Source organism: Mya arenaria, chromosome 1 (assembly GCF_026914265.1).
Source record: "Mya arenaria isolate MELC-2E11 chromosome 1, ASM2691426v1".
NCBI classification, from domain to species: Eukaryota; Metazoa; Mollusca; class Bivalvia; order Myida; family Myidae; genus Mya; species Mya arenaria.
Genome location: NC_069122.1, coordinates 22,149,679 through 22,173,574, shown reverse-complemented (window position 1 = coordinate 22,173,574; position 23,896 = coordinate 22,149,679). Strand labels below are relative to the sequence as shown.

Genomic DNA, 23,896 nt, shown 5'->3' with positions numbered 1-23,896 from the left:
TCCGCTCCGGCAAAGTTCACCACCGCTCCAACAACGCCCAGTCAAAGTTTGGCACCGCTAGACACAAGTTCGTGGACGCTTGGGTCCGCTAGGCCAACGCAGAAATCTTGAACGCTGGACCACCGCTGCTTCGCCAGCTTTGCCCGGGCGGTGATTAAACGTTGCACAAACTTTGGTGGAGCGGTTGTAAGCGTTTTACGAGCGGACACGGGATTGCTGGAACGGTGTCGGGCGTTGAAGCAGCGATCCATTGCGGTGATGAACTTTCGTTTGGCGTTGGTATGGAGGTGTCGGAGCGGGACCAGAATTTGGCTATAAATACGGGGAGAAATGGACCAGGAGCCCATTTTGGAATCGAGCTACCGTTGAGTGCAGACCTCATTTACATCGAATTTGCTCAAAGTTACAGTAAAACTGTACTACCATGGATGCTGAGCGACTTGCTATGATTGGTGCACTAGTCCAGCAGCAGAATCAGAACCTCATCAGATTGCAACAAGCTGTTAACAGAAGGAGAAGAGAGAGAAGAAGAGAGAGAAGAAGGAAAGACAGAGTTGTGTGGGTCAGACAGTGGATACTGAAAAGGCCTGAACATGGACTGTATGACAAGCTGATGGTGGAGCTGAGGAATGAGTATCCACGAGCCTTCCAGCACTTCATGAGGATGCCACCAGCCATGTTTGATGAAGTTGTACAGAGGCTGACCAAGATTGACCAAGCAAGACACCAATTACCGAGCAAGCCTGGAACCTGGTCTCAAAGTGGCAATCAACCTACGGCACCTGGCCTCTGGTAACACCTACAGAAACATGCAATACGCCTGGAGGGTTCCCCACAACACCATCAGTGTGGTAGTCAGAGAAGTGGTAAAGGTCATCATTGAAGAGTACAGCTCCGTTCAGCTCTGTAGTCAAAAGCGGTATGCCGCTAAACCAACTTTAAACCCCGCCGAGCCAACGCCCGCATGCGCAGAACGCCGCTCTATCAACGCTCGCGTCACCGCTAAACCAACGCTCGCTACCGCTCGCTACCGTTAAGCCAACGCTATAGCTACGCCGGCTTCAGCGGTGCACCGCTAAGGCAACGCCCGTGTTTTCGATTTATTTCCCATTTTGTGCGCGGTGACGAGCGTTGTCGAAATTCGGGCCCCTCTCCCTACCGTTCAAGGAACGCTCCAACAAAGTTCGGGCGGTGTGACCGGGCCTTTATGTTTGCTATGTGTAGCAGCTGTTCGTCATTGCATTTATTTCTTAACTCTGTATGCCAGTAACAAGCCAGTAACATGCCGGTAGTATGCCAGTAATAAGTTATGAGTATTTAATAAAAGTTCAGAGTTCAGTACCTGAACAAGGTGACACGTGGTTACGATATCTATAAATAGTATGGAACTGACATGTCATTGCCATTGAATTGTTACAAGGTTTTATCGAGGCTTAATGAAACTAAGAAAACCCAAACCGTATATAGTTAAAATAACACACGATGTTGTATGACTATATTATAATTCACCATAGTGATAACACTGTTTGTCTCAACAATAACTGTTAAATGTTATGTTGCCTTAAGCCAACAAACTTACCAGTCTATGGTTGTGTACGACACATCAAATAAATTATGGTTTTCAAAGCAAATTCTAACCAGTCTGATCTGATTATATTTGTTTTCTGTGGCAAACATCAAAACAATAAAAAAGACAGAAAGAAATAATATAAAAGTACTTTTGATTTATCATGTTAACAACATCAATTAGAAAAAACAGTTTCAAATAGCCGTTACCACTTCATCAAGTGTGTAACACCATCATCGCTCCATCATTTGCTCGACAAATGATGTTTATATTTGAAAAAAAATCCGCCAGACACATAATTACCACGGAACATCAATCAAGTTGCAGTAAATCCCGACATACATGATGGCCGTTCCGCCCAATAAGTTGGTTTAGTAGAGAAGACTGATTGTTACTTTTACGGAGTGGTTGAAGCAAAAAAGTTCAGACAGTCAACAATTTGAATTTAATTAACATTAACATTAACACTGACGAACTAGCATTTTGTATTAGTTAAACCTCAAAGTCAACGCCTACAAAAATATGATAAATGCATGCAAAGTTAAAATTCCATTTGTTAAATAAATCTATTAAAATTATCAACCCATTCAACTCGAAATTAAATGTTTGGGTATGAAAGGAAATATATAGTATTAACTTGGTTAATAATCCGTTATGTAAACTATCAAAGTCCAATGATGTGCTAGGGCCGTTCCATTCTGTAAACTATCATGCCCAATGTTGTGCTAGGGCCGTTCCGTTCTGTAAACTATCAATGTCCAATGTTGTGCTACGGCCGTTCCGTTATGTAAACTATCAAAGTCCAATGTTGTGCTAGGGCCGTTCCGTTATGTAAACTATCAAAGTCCAATGTTGTGCTAGGGCCGTTCCGTTATGTAAACTATCAAAGTCCTATGTTGTGCTAGGGCCGTTCCTTTCTGTAAACTATCAAAGTCCTATGTTGTGCTACGGCCGTTCCGTTCTGTAAACTATCAAAGTCCAATGTTGTGCTAGGGCCGTTCCGTTATGTAAACTATCAAAGTCAAATGTTGTGCTAGGGCCGTTCCGTTATGTAAACTATCAAAGTCAAATGTTGTGCTAGGGCCGTTCCGTTATGTAAACTATCAATGTCCAATGTTGTGCTAGGGCCGTTCCGTTATGTAAACTATCAATGTCCAATGTTGTGCTAGGGCCGTTCCGTTATGTAAGCTATCATACCCAATGTTGTGCTATGGCCGTTCCGTTATGTAAACTATCCTGCCCAATGCTGTGCTAGGGCCGTTCCGTTATGTAAACTATCAATGTCCTAAGTTGTGCTAGGGCCGTTCCGTTATGTAAACTATCAATGTCCAATGTTGTGTTAGGGCCGTTCCGTTATGTAAACTATCAATGTCCAATGTTGTAGTACGACCGTTCCGTTATGTAAACTATCAAAGTCCAATGTTGTAGTACTACCGTTCCGTTATGTAAACTATCAAAGTCCAATGTTGTGCTAGGGCCGTTCCGTTATGTAAATTATCATGCCCAATGTTGTGCTAGGGCCGTTCCGTTATGTAAACTATCAATGTCCAATGATGTGCTAGGGCCGTTCCGTTCTGTAAACTATCCTGCCCAATGTTGTGCTAGGGCCGTTCCGTTCTGTAAACTATCAATGTCCAATGTTGTGCTACGGGCGTTCCGTTATGTAAACTATCAAAGTCCTATGTTGTGCTAGGGCCGTTCTGTTATGTAAACTATCAAAGTCCAATGTTGTGCTAGGGCCGTTCCGTTATGTAAATTATCAAAGTCCAATGTTGTGCTAGGGCCGTTCCGTTATGTAAACTATCAAAGTCCAATGTTGTGCTAGGGCCGTTCCGTTATGTAAACTATCAAAGTCCAATGTTGTGCTATGGCCGTTCCGTTATGTAAACTATCCTCCCCAATGCTGTGCTAGGGCCGTTCTGTTATGTAAACTGTCAATGTCCTAAGTTGTGCTAGGGCCGTTCCGTTATGTAAGCTATCATACCCAATGCTGTGCTAGGGCCGTTCTGTTATGTAAACTATCAAAGTCCAATGTTGTGCTAGGGCCGTTCTGTTATGTAAACTATCAAAGTCCAATGTTGTGCTAGGGCCGTTCCGTTATGTAAACTATCAATGTCCAATGTTGTGTTAGTGCCGTTCCGTTATGTAAACTATCAAAGTCCAATGTTGTACTACGACCGTTCCGTTCTGTAAATTATCATGCCCAATGTTGTGCTAGGGCCGTTCCGTTCTGTAAACTATCAATGTCCAATGTTGTGCTAGGGCCGTTCCGTTCTGTAAACTATCATGCCCAATGTTGTGCTAGGGCCGTTCCGTTATGTAAACTATCAAAGTCCAATGTTGTGCTGCGGCCGTGCCGTTATGTAAACTATCAAAGTCCAATGTTGTGCTAGGGCCGTTCCGTTATGTAAACTATCAAAGTCTAATGTTGTGCTATAGCCGTTCCGTTCTGTAAACTATCAAAGTCCAATGTTGTGCTATAGCCGTTCCGTTCTGTAAACTATCAATGTCCAATGTTGCGCTACGGCCGTTCCGTTCTGTAAACTATCATGCCCAATGTTGTGCTAGGGCCGTTCCTTTCTGTAAACTATCATACCCAATGTTGTGCTATGGCCGTTCCGTTATGTAAACTATCATGCCCAATGTTGTGCTAGAGCCGTTCCGTTATTTAAATCACAAAGTCCAATGTTGTGCTAGGGCCGTTTTCATGAAGCATCTTGGTGAATATTTTGAGTGAAAAAACGCACTTTTTAAGTTGAATTAAAAGAAAACGAAAGATGTTTTTGCACCAAAATAGGAACATAAGCAATTAAAGGTCAAAATATAAAAGAATATGCACAGATTTCATGAAAATAGAAGGTATTTAATATAACCGTCGATAAAAATTCAAACAAAGAAAATACAAATAAGTTCCATGAATACGCATCTTTTTCAAACATTTCAACGTCATCGTCTAGCATTGTTTCAGCTGAAGCCGTTTGCGATTTAACCATTTATAAAATGAAGAATAATTTTCTTTTTTTCTCGGATATCAAATGAATGTTTTTCGCCATCATCTCCCAAAATAGAATATATAAAGTGATATGGTATTGGCTCGGTAGATGATATAGCATAGTATTGGTTGGGTAGATGATGTGATATGGTGTTGGTTGGGTAGATGATGTGATATGGTATTGGTTGGGTAGATGCTATAGCATAGTATTGGTTTGGTAGATAGTGTGATATATTATTGGACTGGTAGATAATGTGATATATTATTGGTTTGGTAGATAGTGTGATATATTATTGGACTGGTAGATAATGTGATATATTATTGGACTGGTAGATAATGTGATATATTATTGGACTGGTAGATAATGTGATATATTATTGGACTGGTAGATAATGTGATATATTATTGGACTGGTAGATAGTGTGATATATTATTGGACTGGTAGATAATGTGATATATTATTGGTTTGGTAGATAGTGTGATATGGTATTGGACTGGTAGATAATGTGATATATTATTGGACTGGTAGATAATGTGATATATTATTGGACTGGTAGATAATGTGATATATTATTGGACTGGTAGATAATGTGATATATTATTGGACTGGTAGATAATGTGATATATTATTGGACTGGTAGATAATGTGATATATTATTGGTTTGGTAGATAATGTGATATATTATTGGACTGGTAGATAATGTGATATATTATTGGACTGGTAGATAATGTGATATATTATTGGACTGGTAGATAATGTGATATATTATTGGTTTGGTAGATAATGTGATATATTATTGGTTTGGTAGATAATGTGATATGGTATTGGTTTGGGAGAACATGATGTTTTGTTTCGGCCTTTAGAAGGATTTATACGCAAGATTAAGGTATGGTGGCATATAATTGCGTCAGATAACCTGTTAACGTTCGCGATTTGTTTCGCATCTTATTATGTTAACCAGTTAGTATGTTACCTATGAAGTGGAATTCGCAAACCATAAATAGTTAACCAGTTAGTGTTGTACAGCTAAAAAAAGTAAAAGGTGGGAGTTCTGGGCACTTTCAAGCCTGTTTTTAGTCTAATGATTTTTATCTTACCAAAAGAGTAACGCGAATATTAACTAGATACCTAGATAATTATCGCGAAAATGAAGTGGTTAACACAAAACAATTCGCGAACGTTAACATGTTATCTTACGGCAGTTATATGCCACCATATTAAGGACATCGATTGTCTTTGCGGTGACTTACCTAATAGTTACTTCGACATTTGACATATTGCCCGTCATTCTAATGATACACATAAATTCTTTCCTGACAACTTTTTATGGCCACTAGCGACATTATTGGATAAGGTCAAAACTTCGTTAAATTAAAAACGAAATAAAAATAAGGTTCATTTTGAAACTGTTTTTTGTCGGATACTAACATAAACAGGTAACATTGTTTAAATATTAAGATCAAAACACTTTAAGAAAGTAAAGCCAATTGGCGGTATACAAGATGGGTATGGCGTGGATTATAGGTCAATAGTCTACGACTAAAGCACTGTCTTTTTATGTTCACATATGTACAACATAGGCACCACAATTTGTATATGAATTTTATTTTTCTTCTTGATTGTTTACGTTCATTATGCTGTTAGAGTGACATACAGCAATAACATAGAACCATTTTGACCATGTCTGTGGACAATAGTATTATAAAAGTGTTTTTAACATCCCATGTATTATTTTTTCTTTAGTTTTTTCTGGGTAACACTTGTTTTTTATGACAAATTACCTTTCTGAAAAATCGATGTATAACAATTGATTAATTTGATGATGTTTATCTGTCACGTACTATAAGATATGCTAATAACTATAAGATATTGTTAACATATTCTTATAATCGTAACTCCTGCTCGACATAAAGACTTCGTTGTAATTAAGTTACTTTCTCCAACTGGATATTTATATTTATACAAAGATACAAACTAACAACAAGTACACCATTATGATTGTTTTGTTATAATTATATTGAGTTAGTTTAACTTGTCTTAGATAGATATTACCATGGCAACATTATTCAATGCATCTGAATTTCTAAAGTTTTAAAAAGATAAAAACATTGAACTATTGACATGATCACCAAGAACAATTAAAACCAAAAAAATAGTCAATTTCAAACCGTGAAATTTTAAACAATCGTTCTGCATGTAATTATTCCATTTGTTCTTAGTTTTATCGGCCTTTTAGCTCAACGGAGCCAAAGTGCTCCAGGTGAGCTATTCTGATCGGCCTATGTGCGGTGTCCGGCGTCAGGCGTCCGGCGCAAGGCGTCAACAATTGTTTAAAAAAAACATCAATCTTCATGAGCTTCGATATCATTACTATTTAGATCATTCGCACAATTTGGGAAATACAGTTGCTGTGCTTGGGTGACATTGATTGTGACCTTTCTACATACTTTCTTATTGTTTGAGCTTCTGCAAGGACATTTCGACCATGTGTACAGTTTTGCAAACAGATATCAATATTGACATTGACATGCATTTCCACGAGTGAAGCTCCAAAAATGAAATAGGTAAAATTTTGAAAACCACATCGGGTTAAGGCAAGGTAAATGCCTTTCTCCAATACTTCTTTCTCTTTAATGGTTTAGAAGAAACGTTATATCTTAAAGGGGCTAACGGGGCTGATACTGGGTTGTTGTTTTTCTTCTTGCTTATGTATGAAAATGACATTTTTGCCAATTATTCTGAATACTTTCAACAGAGTCTTGATATACTATGTGATTATTGCAAACAATGAAGCTTAACGTCAATATATATAAGACAAAGTATGACTATTAAAAAGGCGAAAGATAACCTTGAGCGTTAGAATTTCTTTATTATGGCGCAGCCATTGAAATTATGAATAATTTCACCTAACTGGGAATAGCTTTTACACCAGGAGAATCGTTTATGCAAGCAACAAAGACATTAGGTGGTCAAGCACATAAGGTAATATTTAAATTACGAAAATAGATTAAGTAAATTTGTTAGCATCACTCTCGTACACAAATAAGAACTCTTTGATAAACTGATTTAGCTCATTATATTGTATGGGTTAGAAATATGGGGTCAAGTACTAAACGTAAAAAACTAGAACACAGTTATTTTTTCTCAGGAACATAAATATGTAAACATTGTTTACAAACTCATGTTAGACGATATTGAAAGTCATCCCCACAGAAACAACTGGGCTTAACAAGTTAAATTTGTTTCTAAAAGTTTCTATGACGCATGGTTATTCCAAGGTGTTGCAGATTACCCTTAGTCCTTCTTTAAATTTGTAAGCAAATATTATCAGACCATTTTAAGGCGCTGCCCCCGCCCCATGGGGGACATATGTGAAACAGAGAGATATTAAATAAGAAAAAACCCTGAGATATTTGTTGTGTTACATTGTATAGTGGTGCGCGATTTAGGGCCATCATGGCCCTCTTGTTTATATGTGCTGCCACCTGTTAGCATGTAAGCGACATACCGTCCATTTATTTACACGCTGCATTTGATTTTGTACTGGTCTCTTAGTTTCTTTATGTGCCCGTTTATTTATATTGCGGAGTGTATACAATCAGTATGCAATACCATTCCAAATGATACAAAACTATATGGGTAAACAGGTATTAACGTTTAACGATAATGTTCATGGCATATTAAAATACAGCAGTCTTTGTTCATTGGATAGCTTAAAAGGCATGCCATAATATATGTATGCCGCCAATGTGCCCGAGCTCTATGAAATAAACATTCAGCAAACTTGTTAAATATCACGTTTTTGTTAGAAATATTTATATGTTTTGTAATATAAAAACATGTCTTTTGCGGTCGATCTTTAACGGTCGATCATTAACTAGTGTTTACAACCGTTTCGCTACGCAACTTTTTATCATCGTCTGACTAAAATGGTCTGTCTGTCGGAGACCATCGATCATTGTTCAAAATGCTTACAAGGGTTTTAATTGAAATGAATTGCTTTGTTTTGAAAATAATTACAATTTGCACAAACATGATAAAAACACAACCGATTTGCAATGGTTTCACATGGGCTTGTTTACTTCTAACACCCGATGTCGTAGAAATTGTTAGTTGTCAAAACAACAAAACGAAAAGACTCGCGGTAAATTGTAAAAACACAGACTATTCGATAGAAAAGAGATACACAGACACACACGTACAGTTCAAATAACAAGCCTCTCATTCAGAGATACACAGATACAAGCGTACAGTTCACATAACAAACCTCTCATTCAGAGACACACAGACACACACGTACAGTTCACATACCAAACCTCTCATTCAGAGACACACAGACACACACGTACAGTTCACATAACAAACCTCTCATCAAGAGACACACAGACACACGCGTACAGTTCACATAACAAGCCTCTCATCAAGAGACACACAGACACACACGTACACTTCCCATAACAAGCCTCTCATCAAGAGACACACAGACACACACATGTACAGTTCCCATAATAAGCCTCCCATCAAGAGACACACAGACACACACGTACAGTTCACATAACAAGCCTCTCATCAAGAGACACACAGACACACACGTACACTTCCCATAACAAGCCTCTCATCAAGAGACACACAGACACACGCGTACAGTTCACATAACAAGCCTCTCATCAAGAGACACACAGACACACGCGTACAGTTCAAATAACAAGCCTCTAATCAAGAGACACACAGACACACACGTACAGATCACATAACAAGCCTCTCATCAAGAGACACACAGACACACACGTACAGTTCACATAACAAACCTCTCATTCAGAGACACACAGACATACACGTACAGTTCAAATAACAAGCCTCTCATCAAGAGACACACAGACACACACGTACAGTTCACATAACAAGCCTCTCATTAAGAGAAACACAGACACAGACGTACAGTTCATATAACAAGCCTCTCATCAAGAGACACACAGACACACACGTACAGTTCACATAACAAGCCTCTTATCAAGAGACACACAGACACACGCGTACACTTCCCATAACAAGCCTCTCATCAAGAGACACACAGACACACGCGTACAGTTCACATAACAAGCCTCTCATCAAGAGATACACAGACACACACGTACAGTTCACATAACAAACCTCTCATCAAGAAACACACAGACACACGCGTACAGTTCATATAACAAGCCTCTCATCAAGAGACACACAGACACACGCGTACAGTTCACATAACAAGCCTCTCATCAAGAGATACACAGACACACACGTACACTTCCCATAACAAGCCTCTCATCAAGAGACACACAGACACACGCGTACAGTTCACATAACAAGCCTCTTATCAAGAGACACACAGACACACGCGTACACTTCCCATAACAAGCCTCTCATCAAGAGACACACAGACACACGCGTACAGTTCACATAACAAGCCTCTCATCAAGAGATACACAGACACACACGTACAGTTCATATAACAAGCCTCTCATCAAGAGACACACAGACACACACGTACACTTCCCATAACAAGCCTCTCATCAAGAGACACACAGACACACGCGTACAGTTCACATAACAAGCCTCTCATCAAGAGACACACAGACACACACGTACACTTCCCATAACAAGCCTCTCATCAAGAGACACACAGAAACACGCGTACAGTTCACATAACAAGCCTCTCATCAAGAGACACACAGACACACACGTACAGTTCATATTATAAGCCTCTCATCAAGAGACACACAGACACACGCGTACAGTTCATATAACAAGCCTCTCATCAAGAGACACACAGACACACACGTACAGTTCACATAACAAGCCTCTCATCAAGATATACACAGACACACACGTACAGTTCACATAACAAGCCTCTCATCAAGAGATACACAGACACACACGTACAGTTCATATAACAAGCCTCTCATCAAGAGACACACAGACACACGCGTACAGTTCACATAACAAGCCTCTCATCAAGAGACACACAGACACACGCGTACAGTTCATATAACAAGCCTCTCATCAAGAGACACACAGACACACACGTACAGTTCACATAACAAGCCTCTCATCAAGAGACACACAGACAAACTCGTACATTTCACATAACAAGCCTCTCATCAAGAGACACACAGACACACGCGTACAGTTCACATAACAAGCCTCTCATCAAGAGACACACAGACACACACGTACAGTTCACATAACAAGCCTCTCATCAAGAGACACACAGACACACACACGTACAGTTCCCATAACAAGCCTCTCATCAAGAGACACACAGACACAGACGTACAGTTCACATAATAAGCCTCTCATCAAGAGATACACAGACACACACGTACAGTTCACATAACAAGCCTCTCATCAAGAGACACACAGACACACGCGTACAGTTCACATAACAAGCCTCTCATCAACAGATACACAGGTACACACGTACACTTCCCATAACAAGCCTCTCATCAAGAGATAAGCAGACACACACGTACAGTTCACATAACAAACCTCTCATCAAAAGAAACACAGACACACGCGTACAGTTCATATAACAAGCCTCTCATTCAGAGACACACAGACACACGCGTACAGTTCACATTACAAGCCTTTCATCAAGAGACACACAGACACAAACGTACAGTTCATATAACAAGCCTCTTATCAAGAGACACACAGACACACACATACAGTTCAAATAACAAGCCTCTCATCAAGAGACACACAGACACACACGTACAGTTCAAATAACAAGCCTCTCATCAAGAGACACACTGACACACACGTACACTTCCCACAACAAGCCTCTCATCAAGAGACACACAGACACACGCGTACAGTTCACATAACAAGCCTCTCACCAAGAGACACACAGACACACGCGTACAGTTCACATAACAAGCCTCTCATCAAGAGACACACAGACACACGCGTACAGTTCACATAACAAGCCTCTCATCAAGAGACACACAGACACACGCGTACACTTCCCATAACAAGCCTCTAATCAAGAGACACACAGACACACGAGTACAGTTCACATAACAAGCCTCTCATCAAGAGACACACAGACACACGCATACACTTCCCATAACAAGCCTCTCATCAAGAGACACACAGACACACGCGTACAGTTCACATAACAAGCCTCTTATCAAGAGACACACAGACACACGCGTACAGTTCACATAACAAGCCTCTCATCAAGAGATACACAGACACAGACGTACAGTTCCCATAACAAGCCTCTCATCAAGAGTCACACAGACACACGCGTACAGTTCACATAACAAGCCTCTTATCAAGAGTCACACAGACACACGCGTACAGTTCCCATAACAAGCCTCTCATCAAGAGACATACAGACACACGCGTACAGTTCACATAACAAGCCTCTCATCAAGAGACACACAGACACACACGTACACTTCCCATAACAAGCCTCTCATCAAGAGACACACAGACACACGCGTACAGTTCATATAACAAGCCTCTCATCAAGAGACACACAGACACACACGTACTGTTCACATAACAAGCCTCTCATCAAGAGACACACAGACACACACGTACACTTCCCATAACAAGCCTCTCATCAAGAGATACACAGACACACGCGTACAGTTCACATAACAAGCCTCTCATCAAGAGACACACACACACACACACGTACAGTTCATATAATAAGCCTCTCATCAAGAGACACACAGACACACGTGTACAGTTCATATAACAAGCCTCTCATCAAGAGACACACAGACACACATGTACAGTTCACATAACAAGCCTCTTATCAAGAGATACACTGACACACGCGTACACTTCCCATAACAAGCCTCTCATCAATAGACACACAGACACACGCGTACAGTTCACATAACAAGCCTCTCATCAAGAGACACACAGACACACACGTACAGTTCACATAAAAAGCCTCTCATCAAGAGACACACAGACACACGCGTACAGTTCACATAACAAGCCTCTCATCAAGAGACACACATACACACACGTACTGTTCACATAACAAGCCTCTCATCAAGAGACACACAGACACACACGTACAGTTCACATAACAAGCCTCTCATCAAGAGACACACAGACACACACGTACAGTTCACATAACAAGCCTCTCATCAAGAGACACACAGACAAACTCGTTCATTTCACATAACAAGCATCTCATCAAGAGACACACAGACACACGCTTACAGTTCACATAACAAGCCTCTCATCAAGAGATACACAGACACACACGTACAGTTCACATAACAAGCATCTCATCAAGAGAAACACAGACACACACACGTACAGTTCCCATAACAAGCCTCTCATCAAGAGACACACAGACACAGACGTACAGTTCACATAATAAGCCTCTCATCAAGAGATACACAGACACACACGTACAGTTCACATAACAAGCCTCTCATCAAGAGACACACAGACACACGCGTACAGTTCACATAACAAGCCTCTCATCAAGAGTTACACAGGTACACACGTACACTTCCCATAACAAGCCTCTCATCAAGAGATAAACAGACACACACGTACAGTTCACATAACAAGCCTTTCATCAAGAGACACACAGACACAAACGTACAGTTCATATAACAAGCCTCTTATCAAGAGACACACAAACACACACATACAGTTCAAATAACAAGCCTCTCGTCAAGAGACACACAGACACACGCGTACAGTTCACATAAAAAGCCTCTCATCAAGAGACACACAGACACACACGTACAGTTCACATAACAAGCCTCTCATCAAGAGATACACAGACACACACGTACAGTTCCCATAACAAACCTCTCATTCAGAGACACACAGACACACACGTACAGTTCACATAACAAGCCTCTCATCAAGAGACACACAGACACAAACGTACAGTTCACATAACAAGCCTCTCATTCAGAGACACACAGGCACACACGTACAGTTCACATAACAAGCCTCTAATCAAGAGACACACAGACACAAACGTACAGTTCATATAACAAGCCTCTTATCAAGAGACACACAGACACACACATACAGTTCAAATAACAAGCCTCTCATCAAGAGACACACAGACACACACGTACAGTTCACATAACAAGCCTCTTATCAAGAGACACACAGACACACACGTACAGTTCACATAACAAGCCTCTCATTCAGAGACACACAGGCACACACGTACAGTTCACATAACAAGCCTCTAATCAAGAGACACACAGACACACACGTACAGTTCACATAACAAGCCTCTCATCAAGAGATACACAGACACACGCGTACAGTTCACATAACAAGCCTCTCATCAAGAGACACACAGACACACGCGTACAGTTCACATAACAAGCCTCTCATCAAGAGATACACAGACACACACGTACAGTTCATATAACAAGCCTCTCATTCAGAGACACACAGACACACACGTACAGTTCATATAACAAGCCTCTCATCAAGAGACACACAGACACAGAAGTACAGTTCACATAACAAGCCTTTCATCAAGAGACACACAGACACACCTACGTACAGTTCACATAACAAGCCTCTCATCAAGAGACACACAGACACACGAGTACAGTTCACATAACAAGCCTCTCATCAAGAGACACACAGTCACAGACGTACAGTTCCCATAACAAGCCTCTCATCAAGAGACACACAGACACACACGTACAGTTCCCATAACAAGCCTCTCATCAAGAGACACACAGACACATGAGTACAGTTCACATAACAAATCTTTTATCAAGAGATTCACAGACACACACGTACAGTTCACATAACAAGCCTCTCATTCAGAGACACACAGGCACACACGTACAGTTCACATAACAAGCCTCTAATCAAGAGACACACAGACACACACGTACAGTTCACATAACAAGCCTCTCATCAAGAGATACACAGACACACGCGTACAGTTCACATAACAAGCCTCTCATCAAGAGACACACAGACACACGCGTACAGTTCACATAACAAGCCTCTCATCAAGAGATACACAGACACACACGTACAGTTCATATAACAAGCCTCTCATTCAGAGACACACAGACACACACGTACAGTTCATATAACAAGCCTCTCATCAAGAGACACACAGACACAGAAGTACAGTTCACATAACAAGCCTTTCATCAAGAGACACACAGACACACCTACGTACAGTTCACATAACAAGCCTCTCATCAAGAGACACACAGACACACGAGTACAGTTCACATAACAAGCCTCTCATCAAGAGACACACAGACACACACACGTACAGTTCCCATAACAAGCCTCTCATCAAGAGACACACAGACACACACGTACAGTTCCCATAACAAGCCTCTCATCAAGAGACACACAGACACATGAGTACAGTTCACATAACAAATCTTTTATCAAGAGATTCACAGACACACACGTACAGCTCATATAACAAGCCTCTCATTCAGAGACACACAGACACACGCGTACAGTTCATATAACAAGCCTCTCATCAAGAGACACACAGACACAGACGTACAGTTCACATAACAAGCCTCTCATTCAGAGATACACAGACACACACGTACAGTTCACATAACAAGCCTCTCATCAAGAGACACACAGACACACACGTACAGTTCACATAACAAGCCTTTCATCAAGAGACACACAGACACACCTACGTACAGTTCACATAACAAGCCTCTAATCAAGAGACACACAGACACACGCGTACAGTTCACATAACAAGCCTCTCATCAAGAGACACACAGACACACACACGTACAGTTCCCATAACAAGCCTCTCATCAAGAGACACACAGACACACACGTACAGTTCCCATAACAAGCCTCTCATCAAGAGACACACAGACACACGCGTACAAATCACATAAGAAGCCTCTTATCAAGAGATACACAGACACACACGTACAGTTCATATAACAAGCCTCTCATTCAGAGACACACAGACACACGCGTACAGTTCATATAACAAGCCTCTCATCAAGAGACACACAGACACAGACGTACAGTTCACATAACAAGCCTCTCATTCAGAGATACACAGACACACACGTACAGTTCACATAACAAGCCTCTCATCAAGAGACACACAGACACACGCGTACAGTTCACATAACAAGCCTCTCATCAAGAGACACTCAGACACACTCGTACAGTTCACATAACATTCCTCTCATCAAGAGACACACAGACACACACGTACAGTTCACATAACAATCCTCTCATCAAGAGACACACAGACACACGCGTACAGTTCACATAACAAGCCTCTCATCAAGAGACACACAGACACCTACGTAAAGTTCACATAACAAGCCTCTCATCAAGTGACACACAGACACACGCGTACTGTTCACATAATAAGCCTCTCATCAAGAGACACACAGACACACGCGTAGAGTTCACATAATAAGCCTCTCATCAAGAGATACACAGACACACACGTACAGTTCACATAACAAGCCTCTCATCAAGAGACACACAGACACACACGTACAGTTCACATAACAAGCCTCTCATCAAGAGACACACAGACACAGACGTACAGTTCACATAACAAGCCTCTCATCAAGAGACACACAGACACACACGTACAGTTCACATAACAAGCCTCTCATCAAGAGACACTCAGACACACTCGTACAGTTCACATAACAAGCCTCTCATCAAGAGAAACACAGACACACACGTACAGTTCACATAACAAGCCTCTCATCAAGAGACACACAGACACACGCGTACAGTTCACATAACAAGCCTCTCATCAAGAGACACAAAGACACCTACGTACAGTTCACATAACAAGCCTCTCATCAAGTGACACACAGACACACGCGTACTGTTCACATAATAAGCCTCTCATCAAGAGACACACAGACACACGCGTACAGTTCACATAATAAGCCTCTCATCAAGAGACACACAGACACACACGTACAGTTCACATAACAAGCCTCTCATCAAGAGACACACAGACAAACGCGTACAGTTCACATAACAAGCCTCTCATCAAGAGACACACAGACACACGCGAACAGTTCACATAATAAGCCTCTCATCAAGAGATACACAGACACACACGTACAGTTCACATAACAAGCCTCTCATCAAGAGACACACAGACACACGCGTACTGTTCACATAACAAGCCTCTCATCAAGAGATACACAGACATACACGTACAGTTCATATAACAAGCCTCTCATTCAGAGACACACAGACACACGCGTACAATTCACATAACAAGCCTTTCATCAAGAGACACACAGACACAAACGTACAGTTCTTATAACAAGCCTCTCATTAAGAGACACACAGACACACTCGTACATTTCACATAACAAGCCTCTCATCAAGAGACACACAGACACAAACGTACAGTTCACATAACAAACCTCTCATCAAGAGACACACAGACACACGCGTACAATTCACATAACAAGCCTCTTATCAAGAGACACACAGACACACGCGTACACTTCCCATAACAAGCCTCTCATCAAGAGACACACAGACACACACACACGTACAGTTCCCATAACAATCCTCTCATCAAGAGACACACAGACACACACGTACAGTTCACATAACAAGCCTCTCATCAAGAGACACACAGACACACACGTACAGTTCCCATAACAAGCCTCTCATCAAGAGACACACAGACACACGCGTACAGTTCACATAACAAGCCTCTCATCAAGAGACACTCAGACACCTACGTACAGTTCACATAACAAGCCTCTCATCAAGAGACACACAGACACCTACGTACAGTTCACATAACAAGCCTCTCATCAAGAGACACACAGACACACACGTACAGTTCACATAACAAGCCTCTCATCAAGAGACACACAGACACACGCGTACAGTTCACATAACAAGCCTCTCATCAAGAGACACACAGACACACGCGTACAGTTCACATAACAAGCCTCTTATCAAGAGACACACAGACACACGCGTACAGTTCACATAACAAACCTCTCATTTAGAGACACACAGACACACACGTGCAGTTCACATAACAAGCCTCTCATCAAGAGACACACAGACACACACGTACATTTCACATAACAAGCCTCTCATCAAGAGACACACAGACACACACGTACAGTTCATATAATAAGCCTCTCATCAAGAGACACACAGACACACATGTACAGTTCACATAACAAGACTCTCATCAAGAGATACACAGACACAGACGTAAAATTCACATAATAAGCCTCTCATCAAAAGACACACAGACACACACTTACAGTTCACATAACAAGCCTCTCATCAAGAGACACACAGACACACGCGTACAGTTCACATAACAAGCCTCTCATCAAGAGACACACAGACACACGCGTACAGTTCACATAACAAGCCTCTCATCAAGAGACACACAGACACACACGTACAGTTCACATAACAAGCCTCTCATCAAGAGACACACAGACACACGCGTACAGTTCACATAATAAGCCTCTCATCAAGAGACACACAGACACACGCGTACAGTTCACATAACAAGCCTCTCATCAAGAGACACACAGACACACGCGTACAGTTCACATAATAAGCTTCTCATCAAGAGACACACAGACACAGACGTACAGTTCACATAACAAGCCTCTCATCAAGAGACACACATACACAGACGTACAGTTCACATAACAAGCCTCTCATCAAGAGACACACAGACACACACGTACATTTCACATAACAAGCCTCTCATCAAGAGACACACAGACACACACGTACAGTTCATATAATAAGCCTCTCATCAAGAGACACACAGACACACATGTACAGTTCACATAACAAGACTCTCATCAAGAGATACACAGACACACACGTACAGTTCACATAACAAACCTCTCATCAAGAGACACACAGACACACGCGTACAGTTCACATAACAAGCCTCTTATCAAGAGACACACAGACACACGCGTACAGTTCATATAACAAGCCTCTCATCAAGAGACACACTGACACACCCGTACAGTTCACATAACAAACCTCTCATCAAGAGACACACAGACACACGCGTACAGTTCATATAACAAGCCTCTCATCAAGAGACACACAGACACACACGTACAGTTCACATAACAAGCCTCTCATCAAGAGATACACAGTCACAGACGTACAGTTCACATAACAAACCTCTCATCAAGAGACACACAGACACACGCGTACACTTCCCATATCAAGCCTCTCATAAAGAGACACACAGACACACGCGTACAGTTCACAAAACAAGCCTCTCATCAAGAGATACACAGACACCCACGTACAGTTCATATAACAAGCCTCTCATCAAGAGACACACAGACACACACGTACAGTTCACATAACAAGCCTCTCATCAAGAGACACACAGACACACACGTACAGTTCCCATAACAAGCCTCTCATCAAGAGACACACAGACACACGCGTACAGTTCACATAACAAGCCTCTCATCAAGAGACACACAGACACACACGTACAGTTCACATAACAAGCCTCTCATCAAGAGACACACAGACACACACGTACAGTTCACATTACAACCCTCTCATCAAGAGACACACAGACACACACGTACAGTTCACATAACAAGCCTCTCATCAAGAGACACACAGACACACGAGTACAGTTCCCATAACAAGCCTCTCATCAAGAGGCACACAGACACACTCGTACAGTTCACATAACAAGCCTCTCATCAAGAGACACACAGACACAAACGTACAGTTCACATAACAAACCTCTCATCAAGAGACACACAGACACACGCGTACAATTCACATAACAAGCCTCTTATCAAGAGACACACAGACACACACGTACATTTCACATAACAAGCCTCTCATCAAGAGACACACAGACACACACATACAGTTCATATAATAAGCCTCTCATCAAGAGACACACAGACACACACGTACAGTTCACATAACAAGCCTCTCATCAAGAGACACACAGACAAACGCGTACAGTTCACATAACAAGCCTCTCATCAAAAGACACACAGACACACACTTACAGTTCACATAACAAGCCTCTCATCAAGAGACACACAGACACACGCGTACAGTTCACATAACAAGCCTCTCATCAAGAGACACACAGACACACGCGTACAGTTCACATAACAAGCCTCTCATCAAGAGACACACAGACATACACGTACAGTTCATATAACAAGCCTCTCATTCAGAGACACACAGACACACGCGTACAATTCACATAACAAGCCTTTCATCAAGAGACACACAGACACAAACGTACAGTTCTTATAACAAGCCTCTCATTAAGAGACACACAGACACACTCGTACATTTCACATAACAAGCCTCTCATCAAGAGACACACAGACACAAACGTACAGTTCACATAACAAACCTCTCATCAAGAGACACACAGACACACGCGTACAATTCACATAACAAGCCTCTTATCAAGAGACACACAGACACACGCGTACACTTCCCATAACAAGCCTCTCATCAAGAGACACACAGACACACACACACGTACAGTTCCCATAACAATCCTCTCATCAAGAGACACACAGACACACACGTACAGTTCACATAACAAGCCTCTCATCAAGAGACACACAGACACACACGTACAGTTCCCATAACAAGCCTCTCATCAAGAGACACACAGACACACGCGTACAGTTCACATAACAAGCCTCTCATCAAGAGACACTCAGACACCTACGTACAGTTCACATAACAAGCCTCTCATCAAGAGACACACAGACACACACGTACAGTTCACATAACAAGCCTCTCATCAAGAGACACACAGACACACACGTACAGTTCACATAACAAGCCTCTCATCAAGAGACACACAGACACACGCGTACAGTTCACATAACAAGCCTCTCATCAAGAGACACACAGACACACGCGTACAGTTCACATAACAAGCCTCTTATCAAGAGACACACAGACACACGCGTACAGTTCACATAACAAACCTCTCATTTAGAGACACACAGACACACACGTGCAGTTCACATAACAAGCCTCTCATCAAGAGACACACAGACACACACGTACATTTCACATAACAAGCCTCTCATCAAGAGACACACAGACACACACATACAGTTCATATAATAAGCCTCTCATCAAGAGACACACAGACACACACGTACAGTTCACATAACAAGACTCTCATCAAGAGATACACAGACACAGACGTAAAATTCACATAATAAGCCTCTCATCAAGAGACACACAGACACACACGTACAGTTCACATAACAAGCCTCTCATCAAGAGACACACAGACACACGCGTACAGTTCACATAACAAGCCTCTCATCAAGAGACACACAGACACACGCGTACAGTTCACATAACAAGCCTCTCATCAAGAGACACACAGACACACACGTACAGTTCACATAACAAGCCTCTCATCAAGAGACACACAGACACACGCGTACAGTTCACATAACAAGCCTCTCATCAAGAGACACACAGACACACGCGTACAGTTCATATAACAAGCCTCTCATCAAGAGACACACAGACACACGCGTACAGTTCACATAATAAGCCTCTCATCAAGAGACACACAGACACAGACGTACAGTTCACATAACAAGCCTCTCATCAAGAGACACACAGACACAGACGTACAGTTCACATAACAAGCCTCTCATCAAGAGACACACAGACACACGCGTACATTTCACATAACAAGCCTCTCATCAAGAGACACACAGACACACACGTACAGTTCATATAATAAGCCTCTCATCAAGAGACACACAGACACACATGTACAGTTCACATAACAAGACTCTCATCAAGAGATACACAGACACACACGTACAGTTCACATAACAAACCTCTCATCAAGAGACACACAGACACACGCGTACAGTTCACATAACAAGCCTCTTATCAAGAGACACACAGACACACGCGTACAGTTCATATAACAAGCCTCTCATCAAGAGACACACTGACACACCCGTACAGTTCACATAACAAACCTCTCATCAAGAGACACACAGACACACGCGTACAGTTCATATAACAAGCCTCTCATCAAGAGACACACAGACACACACGTACAGTTCACATAACAAGCCTCTCATCAAGAGATACACAGTCACAGACGTACAGTTCACATAACAAACCTCTCATCAAGAGACACACAGACACACGCGTACACTTCCCATATCAAGCCTCTCATAAAGAGACACACAGACACACGCGTACAGTTCACAAAACAAGCCTCTCATCAAGAGACACACAGACACCCACGTACAGTTCATATAACAAGCCTCTCATCAAGAGACACACAGACACACCCGTACACTTCCCATAACAAGCCTCTCATCAAGAGACACACAGACACAAACGTACAGTTCCCATCACAAGCTTCTCATCAAGAGACACACAGACACACACGTACAGTTCACATAACAAGCCTCTCATCAAGAGACACACAGACACACACGTACAGTTCACATAACAAGCCTCTCATCAAGAGACACACAGACACACACGTACAGTTCACATTACAACCCTCTCATCAAGAGACACACAGACACACACGTACAGTTCACATAACAAGCCTCTCATCAAGAGACACACAGACACACGAGTACAGTTCCCATAACAAGCCTCTCATCAAGAGGCACACAGACACACTCGTACAGTTCATATAACAAGCCTCTCATTCAGAGACACACAGACACACGCGTACAGTTCACATAACAAGCCTCTCATCAAGAGACACACAGACACACGCGTACAGTTCACATAAGAAGCCTCTCATCAAGAGACACCCAGACACACACGTACAGTTCACATAACAAGACTCTCATCAAGAGACACACAGACACACGCGTACAGTTCATATAATAAGCCTCTCATCAAGAGACACACAGACACACGCGTACAGTTCACATAACAAGCCTCTCATCAAGAGACACACAGACGCACGCGTACAGTTCACATAACAAGCCTCTCATCAAGAGACACACAGACACACACGTACAGTTCACATAACCAGCCTCTCATCAAGAGACACACAGACACACACGTACAGTTCCCATAACAAGCCTCTCATCAAGAGACACACAGACACACACGTACAGTTCCCATAACAAGCCTCTCATCAAGAGACACACAGACACACACACGTACAGTTCACATAAGAAGCCTCTCATCAAGAGCCACACAGACACACACGTACAGTTCACATAACAAGCCTCTCATCAAGAAACACCGGGCACACGCGTACAGTTCACATAACAAGCCTCTCATCAAGAGACACACAGACACACGCGTACAGTTCACATAACAAGCGTCTCATCAATAGACACACAGACACACGCGTACAGTTCACATAACAAGCGTCTCATCAAGAGACACACAGACACTCACGTACAGTTCACATAACAAGCCTCTCATCAAGAAACACCGAACACACGCGTACAGTTCACATAACAAGCGTCTCATCAAGAAACACCGGACATACGCGTACAGTTCACATAACAAGCCTCTCATCAAGAAACACCGGACACACGCGTACAGTTCACATAACAAGTGTCTCATCAAGAGATACACAGACACACGCGTACAGTTCACATAACAAGCCTCTCATCAAGAGACACACAGACACACGCGTACAGTTCACATAGCAAGCGTCTCATCAAGAGACACACAGACACACGCGTACAGTTCACATAACAAGCCTCTCATCAAGAGACACACATACACACGTGTACAGTTCACATAACAAGCGTCTCATCAAGAGACACACAGACACACGCGTACAGTTCACATAACAAGCGTCTCATCAAGAGACACACAGACACACGCGTACAGTTCACATAACAAGCTTCTCATCAAGAGACACACAGACACACCCGTACAGTTCACATAACAAGCCTCTCATCAAGAGACACACAGACACACACGTACAGTTCACATAACAAGCCTCTCATCAGGAGATACACAGTCACACACGTACAGTTCACATAACAAGCCTCTCATCAAGAGATACACAGACACACACGTACAGTTCACATAACAAGCCTCTCATCAGGAGATACACAGTCACACACGTACAGTTCACATAACAAGCCTCTTATTAAGAGGTACACAAACACACACGTACAGTTCACATACACACACGTAAAGTTCACATAACAAGCTTCTCATCAAGAGACATACAGACACACTCGTACAGTTCACATAACAAGCCTCTCATCAAGAGACACACAGACACACTCGTACAGTTCACATAACAAGCCTCCCATCAAGAGACACACAGACACACACG

The 23,896-nt window shown here is 42.0% G+C and overlaps 1 protein-coding gene across 2 annotated transcripts in view; it reads left to right on the top strand.

Annotated features, from left to right (window-relative positions):
* The first annotated feature begins 5,929 nt into the window (after positions 1 to 5,929).
* Positions 5,930 to 23,896, top strand: part of LOC128238781 (uncharacterized) — a 41,514-nt gene continuing 23,547 nt past the window's right edge. The window contains exon 1 of one of the 2 annotated variants that reach the window (XM_052955024.1): positions 5,930 to 5,996. The gene's annotated coding sequence lies outside the window, so the exon portion shown is untranslated. Of the gene's footprint in view, positions 5,997 to 7,102; positions 7,125 to 23,896 lie in introns of those variants that run through there. The other variant, XM_052955034.1, reaches the window with a different exon arrangement.